We start from the raw sequence: 8,979 nt of genomic DNA on the forward strand, positions 1-8,979 counted from the left end.
GACTGAATATTGCAACACTTGTCAGAACAGTGAGTTGGAATGTATTAGCTGCTTCTCTACCATGGGGATAAAACACCATGACTTTCTCATAGGAATGCCAAGCACTTGACAGAGAGCTTGCTTGAAGTTTACAGTTCCAGGGAGTTAGGTCCATAATGATAGGGACAGCAGGCAGCAGACACAGCAACCTGAGCTGAGCACAGCGGGGGTGCAGGCAGGGCTCACAAACTGAACCACAAACAGGAAGCAGAAAGTGCACACTGGAAACTGAGAAAGATTTTTTTCTGTCTGTCTTGTTTATTAACACAAGGTCTTTCCATGTAGCCCTGACTGTCCTATGTCACTACACAGATCAAGCCAGTCTCAAAACCACAGAGATTCACCTGCCTCTGCCTCCCAAGTGCTGGCATGGAGCACGGCTTTTGGAATCTCATAGCATGCTTCCTCCAGCCCATCAAGGCTATACCTCCTAACTCCAGACAGTATCACCAAACGGGAATCATATTTATATGGCTGGAGCATCTCATATGAGGGGCGTCTCATCCAAAGCACCACATGGGGCATCAGCAGGAACTGTCTGGTGAAGAGAAAGGTACAGGCAACATCCACCAAGGCGACGTGCACCAGGGACAGAAATCACCTGGTCCTTGCCTTGTAGTCCCCCCAGAGACTCGTCATTGAGAGCAGAGTGCAAAGGATGCCCGTAGCATCTCAGCAGCTCCATTTTCCCACAGGGAAACAACCCCTTTGGGGTCTGACTAGGCAATGCGTTTCAGTTTGTGAAATCTACCCCCCAAACGACACATTTGTTTCATTTACTGTGCTCGCTGGTCTCGGTGTGTGTGGAGCAGAGGTCATCTTCCTTCCTCCAAAGAGGAGGGAATGAAGGCTGGCAGAGTGTGGAGGCTCCCACAAGATCACGTGGTACCATGCCAGCTGCTAAATGCTTTCCCTTTGCTCGGGCCCACACAGCCCACTCCTGTGAAGTATCTTTTCCTAATAGGCTGTCCCTGCTTCTGAGGAAAATAAAATAAATAAAATAAAATAAAATACCAGCTGAGGGAGAAGGAAACCAGAGCGTCAACCCTCTTCTTTCAGGAAAAAGTTATTAAAAGGCTTCAAAGCCATCTCAAAGGATCCATAGGTTGTAGATTCCTTTACACTTTCTCTGAGGGCTTACAATCCCTCCTGGAATCTACCAGCAGCTTGGGCCATAAGACGCTTCCATCCCTCAATTACTGGCTGGGCCTGAGTGATTGCACCAGTGTGCGTGAGCCGGAAGTACCTACTCCCGTACACCTTTACTGTAGGCCTAGTGGCCTCAAAGAGACCCTTTCTCCCACATGTAGCTGATTACAGACCACAGTTCTGATCCTGGGGACCTCCCTTAGGCCAGGATCTAGGTATGAGACTGCTCCATCCCCAGAGCCTGGATCTCCTGAGCCCCTTTTCACAGCGGATGGAATCCTCCATCTTCCCATTCTGAAGGCTGAGGCACACTCGGACTGCCCAGAGAGCTGCCAGTCTGAAGGGGCAGGATCCCAGTTCTCTTCAGCTACTAGCTTCCTTGCTTGGGGACAAGTCACGTGTCTCCTATGGGTAAGTCTCCCCTTGTTAGAGGTTTAAAATAATGTAAATGCAGCCAGGCTCTGGGGACATCAAAACAGAGGTGGGAAGGAGCTGGCTCAGGGTAGATGTGGGCTTGCAGGGAGGTCAGGGACAGATATGGAGAAGCTGAGTCCAGGAAACAGAACGAGAGGCATAGTGCTCTGAAAGCTCAGGGGAGGAATAGATCCTGAGGGTCCTGAAGTGGAGAGCCAAGGCCTGCAGGGCATCCAGCTCGACGGTCATCCTTCGGCCTGAATGTCCCTTCCTTCCCATCCATCGTATCAGCCCCCTCAAACGGAACACAACGTTGCAGGGGCTAGAGGTGGCATGACAGATTTGAGAAATTAAAGGTGAGAAACGGGAGGCAGATACCAAAGCGGGCATTTTCAAAATGTTAGCAAAAAATAATGAGAAAACAATTCAGAAAGCAGTTACAACTCCCCCAAGGTGGATAGTTTATAAAACCTTATTCTGTCCAACATTCTGGGAAAACAGACACGAGGTCACTGCTACGTCATGAGTAGAGTCAAAATTTGGACTGTCTTTGTGAGACATCTGAGGGATGACAGGTCCTCTTCTACATTAGGATGACTCTCAGTTCAGCATCAACAGATTCCATAGAATTCCACAAATGACCTCCAATCAATCCACGCGTCACTCTTCCAAGTGTGGTGGCTTCTAGTGCTCTCCCAACCAAAGGGATAGTACTTACTCATGTCAAAAGATTCTGCGGGAACAACCCGCACAGCAAAGAATAAACACAATTAGCTGGCTGGTGGTGGCGCTCGCCTTTAATCCCAGCACTAAGGAGGCAGAGGCAGTTGAGTCTCTAGGAGTTCGAGGCCAGCCTGGTCTACAGAGCAGGTTGTAGCACAGCCAGAAAGACCCTGTCTCAAATAAAACAAAACAACAACAAAAATGGCATTCAGTCAACAGCAACTCAAAATGACTTAAAAGTAGAGGAAGAAGCAGGGAGAATGACTCCCAGATGGACCAAATGTGCACCACTGCATCCCCGTGTTCAGCGCCCACGTCCCCCGCAGCTGCCATGCCCCAGAGAAAGGCTGAAAGGGATACTAAAGGAGATAAGGGCAAGGTGAAGGATGAGCCACAGAGAAGATCTGCAAGGTTGTCTGCAAAACCTGCTCCTCCAAGCCAGAGCCCAGGCCTAAAAAGGCCCCTACAAAGAAGGGGGAGAAGGTCCCCAAGGGGAAGAGAGAGAAAGTCAATGCTGGCAAGGACACAAATAATCCTGCAGAAAATGGAGATGCCAAAACAGACCAGGCACAAAAAGCTGGAGGCACTGGAGACGCCAAGTGAAATGTGTGCATTTTTGGTAACTGTGTACTTCTGGTGACTGCACAGTTTGAAATACTATTTTTTATCAAGTTTTATAAAAATGCAGAATTTTGTTTTACTTTATTTTTTAAGCTCTGTTGTTAGCACACGGAACACTTCATTGTTTTAGGGGGAAAGGAACATGTGTCACTAACAAAATGTCTCCCAAGCTGGATTGATGATGGTCGATGTTGGAAAACATCTTTCTCTGATAATTTTGAGACTCCTCTTGGCTCTCAGGGGAGATGTCCTGGTGTTGACATACGTGACCACCGTGGCACAAAATGCCATGTGTGGGAAACTCTAAATTCGTTTTTATATCCTCCTCCCCTGCACCATCAAATAGACTTAACTCCCTTCAAACCAGAGACCTGTTGGAACCTGCCCCCCAAAATTGGTTTTGCCAATCTATTATTGGGCAATCTGGACTTGGCAGTGGTATCACTGAGTTTCCTCAAAAGAGCAGCGGTTCCTTTTACAAAAGATTGTGGATCTTCGGATTGATTAAAAAGAACAAAAAGATAAAGTAGAAGACGAGGGGCCACAGCCATGGTGCTGGGTACCATCTACTGCACAGCACAGGAAGGATGGTTTTTATAGAAAGATGGCCTTTCTGAGCATTGTGCAAACCTCCCCTGAACCCCTCAGAGAGGTTTTGGCAAAGGTGGCTGCAGCAGTGGCAGCCGGCCTAATGTACTCATTGCCACAAAAGCCCACGATTACATTAGAGTCTTCTAAATTGGTCACCAAATGAGACCGGCTCTGGGGGGAAAAATCAAAAACGAATCCTGCTATCTTTAGCTCCCATTAAGAGAGCCAAGAAAGACAGCAAAGGTTCTGGCTGACAGTCACAGCAAGCTCTGACAGGTGCCCATGTTTACACCTGGGCCCATGGCGATAACTGCTCTGGGGACCAGTACCGAGTCTCCTGTCCCGGCAAGGTTCTCTCAACCACGGAGCACGTGGACACACGGATCTCAAGTGTTAGGAGCAAAGCCGACCCTTGCTCTTCCACAGGCGGCCAGTGTGAAAATGACCCTGGATTTGTTTTAATCAAATGTGGTGAGGCACACAGGCCTGGAAATGTCCATTTTGAAGGAAGAAACCTTAACTGACAGATCCCTAGCAGCAGAAGGTATGGCCGCCATGCAGATACCTGTGGACAGACACGGGAGGGGCCAGGAGGAGGAAGAGCCTAGGGTCAAAAGCACAGGCAAAGCCTTCGCTGGAGGCAATGGGCAGGCAGGATAAGCCGTGTAGGAGTGACTTCAACAGGCTCCGCCGTGGAGATGTCCGAGCAACCGGCACCCAGCCTTTCAGTGGTCCAGTATTGGGCAGGAGGGTGTTGGCTTGATGGGAGAGAGCTGGGTCAAAGTAGCTGGGGACGCGGGCTTTGGATCAGTTGGTTTACCTGGAAAGACCTATGTCCAGGAGTTGTTTAGTATCTGAGGGAATTAGCTAGCCCTGGGAGGGTCAGCCACTCCCAGGGGCCATCAGATGTCAAAGCATGTCAGATACACAAGAAGAATGCTTACTTAGTCCGTCTCTCTCTCTCTCTCTCTCTCTCTCTCTCTCTCTCTCTCTCTCTCTCTCTCTCTCTCTCACACACACACACACACACACACACACCATTGCCCTCGTTTTTTACTCCCTTTCTCTTTTTTGATACAGTCTCACTGTGTATGTAACTCAGACTAGAGGCAAACCCAGGATCCCTCTGCCTTAACCAAGGGTGTTGGGATTACAGATGTGTACCGCTGTGTCTGGCTAGCCTACTCTGCTGAGTGACAATGAGGACATGACAACTCTAAGGTATGGTTGACATGGGTTTCATTGTAGATGTGAGGGAAGAGGACAGTCAGAAGCATTTGGAAAGGTCCAGACTGAATTGGGCCATGAGAGGAGAGAGGGAGATAGATAGATAGATAGATAGATAGATAGATAGATAGAGAGAGAGAGAGAGAGAGGATCACCCAAGAAACTTAAGAAAAAAGTGTTCCTTGGTCTCACTCCAGACCCTCAGAATCAGGATTTCTGAGACGGATCCCAAACTGAGCGTGGCAGTTAGTTGAAATGGGCTACAGGATGCCCAGAAATGCAGTTGAATATGTTTTGGGTGTTTCCGCGAGGATACAGCAGATTGCTCTCCCCAGTGGGGGTGGGCCCTGGTGCGTGTCCACACAGTCCCAACCTGTTTTATTCCCAGTGATTCTGTCTGGTGCTTCAGTTTGCCTGGTGTCTTATGGCTACTATTGCTACAATGAAACACCGTGACCAAAGCAGCTTGGGGAGGAGAGGATTTATTTGTATTATTTATTAAATTGCATGGAAATGCAAATGATCTAGAATAGTCCACCAATTTTAATTTCAAAATTGACTTTGATTAAAATACTGATCAATAAGAACAAATTTGGAAAGTTTTACAACTTAATAAATAGTTCTGATAAACGTGTAGCTCCGACTTTTAGTGAACCAAGCCTTTAAGAGCAGGAACTGTGGGTGCATTGAAATGGAGATTTCATCACCAGAGAGAGGCAGGGAATTGGAGGATCTACAGGCCAGGTGTACTGGCTAGTTTTATGTCAACTTGACACAAGCTAGTGTCATCAGAGGGGAAGGAGCCTTAACTGAGAAAACGTGTCCATAAGATATCAGGCTGTAGGCAAACCTGTAGGGCTTTTTCTTAATTAGTGATTCATGGAGAGCCCAGATCATTGTGGGTAGGGCCACTCCTGGGCTGGTGGTCCTGGGTTCTATAAGAAAGCAGGCTGAGCAAGCCATGGGGAGCAAGCCAGTAAACAGCACTCCTCCCTGATCTCTGCATCAGTTCGGGCCTCTAGGTCCCTTCTCTATTTGAGTTTCTATCCTGATTTCCTTGGATGATAAACAGTGATATGGAAATGTGAGCCAAATAAACCCTTTCCTCCCTAAGTTGCTTTGGTCATGGTGTTTCATCACAGCAGTAGTAACCCTAACTAGGACAGAAGTTAGTACCAGTATAGTGGGGTATTGCTGTGACAGACCTGAACATGTGTATTGGGGAGGGTTGTGGAAAGACTTTGAGACTTGGAACTAGAAAAGCCTTTGAGTGTTGAGATCTCAGTGGGCTGTTCTGCGGGAACTTGGAAGGTAAGAATGTTAAGGGCAATGCAGATGATGGAGGCCTAGTTTGTTAAGTTTCAGAGCCAAGTTTAAAGACTCTAAAGAAGCCATTTGTTATTTTGAATTAAGAGTCTATGGTTCTGGTGAGCTGGGGCTGAAAAATCAGCTGCAATTAACAAGACACCAGAACCACTAAAGTGATTTGCTGGAATACTCAACATTGGTCAGCTGGAGCTAAGAAATTAGCCGTGACTAAAGAGAGACCAGCATCTTTGAGGTAAAATCTTCTAGAAACTGTTTCCTGAGAGTCAGCAGACAGAAGCTGTGTTCCAGACATGGCCAAGGTTGTACCTTGTGCTGGCAGCCAAACCTGGTAGTGTTAGCGTCATCCACATGGTGCTGGTTTTGAAGGTATGAAGGGGTCATGGAGAGCAGCTTTTTAGAACGCCTGGCCACTCCCCCCAGCTACATGACTGCACATGCACTGTCCAGTAGCCAAGCAAGAGGCTTAGTCATCCCAGGGCCCTACGTCCTACATAATCCATCCGCTGCATGATCACGTGATTTGCACGCAGCATGATCACGCAATCTATGCACATGCGTAGCGTAGCTACATAAGCCCATATGCATGTGTGCAGGGGAACCTATACAAAATCGGGTTCCATCTATCCCTTCTCTCTTCTCTCTTCCTGCACAAAATTGCATAGGCCTAAGCACCCCTTCTGTTCCCTTCCTTTAATAAACTCTTATAGTTGGTCTTGTTGTGCCTCGTGGCTTTCCTCGCACGGTAAACAGCACTGCTTAATGACTAACACAGCGCTGCCTAGTAAATAACACAGTTGAAGCCTGGCACAGTGTGTCAGGGTTGGAGTCCCTGAAGAGAGCCCAGGAGAGGCTATTGGTGAAAGTGCAGCCCAGTTACAGCAAGGGGCCCCAGCATTTTGGAGATGCCAGTACCATGGGATGACCACCAAGCAGCAGTGGAGTGGAGCCAGCAAGCCGAGTGTTCCTTCATGGGCTCGGCATCAGCTCCTGCCACCAGGTTCCTGCCTTTTGAGTTCTTGTCCTGACTTCCTTGTGATAGACAATTTTTTAGAATCAGCTTGCCAATTTGTACAGAATTCACTTTAGGAATTTTTCCCTCCTTCCATTTCCTGCCTTTCTTTCTTCTTTCCTTCCTTCCATCCTTCCTCCCTCCCTTCCTTCTCTCCTTTCTTCCTTCTTTCCTTCCATCATTCCTTCCTTCCTTCCCTCCTTCCTTCCTTCTTTCCTTCCATCATTCCTTCCTTCCCTCCTTCTTCCTTCTTTCCATCATTCATTCCTTCCTTTCCTCCTTCCTTCGTTCCTTCCCTTCCTTCCATCATCCCTTCCTCCCTTCTCCTTCCCTCCCTCCTCCCTCCCTTCCTTCTTTCCTCCCTCCCTCCCTCCCTCTTTAGAACAGGTCTCACTCTGTAGCCCAGGATAGCCTTGAACCTGGGCTCATCTTTCTGCTTCAGCCTCTGAAACACAAACCTGAGTACTGAAACACAGATACCAGACACCACACCCAACTCCCTCTGATGTTCACATTGTAAACACATTGAGCCAGTAGATTAATTGGAAATACCTGACATTTTAAGAACATTGATCTTTCCACAAACATGGCACAATCTCTCCACTTACACAGCAATCCACATTGAATAGCAATCATACTTGGGATTTGGAATTTGGAGCCTTCCTAGGGTAGGGGCCATGTTATATCACCATAAGATGCTTTCATGACGCAAAATGGTTTCCAGTCAACCAAGAAATCATGAGTGGACATAATCAATAAAACTCTCGAGTGGTTGCTACTAAGTTGTGATGTTCAGTGCTCAGGACAGCAAATACATTCTCAACTTCTGCCAGTTTCCACTTGCAGTGTGTGATGAGTGTGTAACTTCTACTGTAAGTGGCCCGACTTCTGACTCAGGCTGATCTGCATGGACAAAGGAGTGCTGTCCTCTAGAGACCCCTGAACCACAGGACTGAGGCCAAGACTCTCAGGGCAGCTGACTGTTCTTGCCGAATGCACCATTTTCTCCACCCAGTCCCTCTGTCTGTCAGCTCATGTCTGTCAGCTCACCTTCTAATGTCCCAGTCCTAGCATGCTTTAGAGACGGAGAACTTCAAACTCCTGTTTATCAGCTGTGTGCCCGGGGACAGTCCATGTAACCTCTGTGCTTTAGTTCCCATCTGTAAAATGAAGTCACGGCAGCTACTGTTTACAGCAATTTATGAGGATGGAAAGAGGAAATACCCTGGAAGAGGCCGGGCCACGACAGGGTAGTCAGTGAGTAGGGCTGGGCTATAATTTTGCAGAGGGGCTCATTCTTGCATTGGGCCCTGAGTCACACTAATCCTTTCTGCCTTTGAAGACTCCTCATGTTTCTTCTACCAACCTCCTCCTGTCTGATGCTTCAAAATTTCACTTTCCAAAGCTCTGCTGCCCAGTCTTCTCTCCTGCAACCTTTCTTTACCACACTTAGACTCTGCAGCCCCAGGCTGCGGAGGGAGCAGGATTCCCACAGGCAGCTGCTCATCCACACCTGCAGGCAGAGCCACATGGCTCCTGCTGCATGAGACCCCTGGCTGTGCTCAGGAAGAGCTGCCCAAGTAAACATGTGCCTTCAAATGCATGCACCTGGAGTCCTCCCAGTCCCTCACCTCCTGGTATGTTAGCACCCCTGTCATTTGCTGAAGTCACAAGGCTAGCCCTGTTTAGCCCATGAAACCCCACCGGCTCCCGCTGAAGAGACCACTCCAGCCAGACACTTCTGCAGGTTATGCTGTGCCCAGATCAACATCTAATCACGTTTCCATCACAACACGGTGAGAAACGTGTGGCTGGCCCTTAGCAACAGTCTCTCCAGAAAGCTATCCCTATAGAGAGCTTATTAAGTCAGCTGAGAA

The 8,979-nt window shown here is 48.1% G+C and overlaps 1 long non-coding RNA gene and 1 pseudogene across 1 annotated transcript; one reads left to right on the plus strand and one right to left on the minus strand.

Annotated features, from left to right (window-relative positions):
- Positions 1–2,039: 2,039 nt before the first annotated feature.
- Positions 2,040–8,267, minus strand: LOC131918741 (uncharacterized). The gene is made up of 2 exons (XR_009381076.1): positions 8,153–8,267; positions 2,040–2,495 (listed from the first exon to the last, which is right to left on the minus strand). It is a non-coding gene; the product is annotated as an uncharacterized LOC131918741 (long non-coding RNA).
- Positions 2,657–2,928, plus strand: LOC131918740 (non-histone chromosomal protein HMG-17-like; annotated as a pseudogene).
- Positions 8,268–8,979: the final 712 nt, after the last annotated feature.

Source organism: Peromyscus eremicus, chromosome 8b (assembly GCF_949786415.1).
Source record: "Peromyscus eremicus chromosome 8b, PerEre_H2_v1, whole genome shotgun sequence".
Taxonomy (NCBI): domain Eukaryota; kingdom Metazoa; phylum Chordata; class Mammalia; order Rodentia; family Cricetidae; genus Peromyscus; species Peromyscus eremicus.